At 50.9% G+C, this 656-nt stretch overlaps 1 non-coding gene across 1 annotated transcript; it reads left to right on the forward strand.

Moving 5' to 3' along the window:
• The first annotated feature begins 233 nt into the window (after positions 1-233).
• On the forward strand, positions 234-308 carry Trnas-cga (transfer RNA serine (anticodon CGA)). Its single transcript has one exon. It is a non-coding gene; the product is annotated as a tRNA-Ser (tRNA).
• Positions 309-656: the final 348 nt, after the last annotated feature.

The raw sequence follows: 656 nt of genomic DNA on the forward strand, positions 1-656 counted from the left end.
CGGGCACACAGTTTTAATCTGCCAGGAAGTTTCATATCAGCGCACACTCCGCTGCAGAGTGAAAATCTCATTCCGGAAACATCCCCCAGGCTGTGGCGAAGCCATGTCTCCGCAATATCCTTTCTTTCAGGAGTGCTAGTTCTGCAAGGTTCGCTGGAGAGCTTCTGTAAAGTTTGGAAGGTAGGAGACGAGGTACTGGCAGAAGTAAAGCTGTGAGTACCGGGCGTGAGTCGTGCTTCGGTAGCTCAGTTGGTAGAGCACTTGCCCCCGAAAGGCAAAGGTCCCGAGTTCGAGTCTCGGTCGGGCACACAGTTTTAATCTGCCAGGAAGTTTCGGTTATTTAAGTTCTTCGTCACTTTCATAGTGTTGACCACTCAAAAAATCTTTCGATTTGGGGAAAAGCGATAATAACTTGGTGCTAAGTCTGGACCCATGGCGGATGTTGAGACATTTCCCACTGACACCGCTTAAGCAAGTCCTGCGTCACTCTCGCTGCAAGCGGACGTGTATTATGGTGAAGGGGGACGACTCCATCGGCTAGCATACAGCGGCGAAATCGCTGAAGCGTCTGATAGTGGCTGTTGCATTTGTGGTCTCACCTGTGGGCATGTACTCGACGGGAAGGACACCCTTACGGTACCAAAACACTGTAGGTG

The sequence above is a fragment of the Schistocerca serialis genome, chromosome 6 (genome assembly GCF_023864345.2).
Source record: "Schistocerca serialis cubense isolate TAMUIC-IGC-003099 chromosome 6, iqSchSeri2.2, whole genome shotgun sequence".
In the NCBI taxonomy this organism is placed as follows: Eukaryota; Metazoa; Arthropoda; class Insecta; order Orthoptera; family Acrididae; genus Schistocerca; species Schistocerca serialis.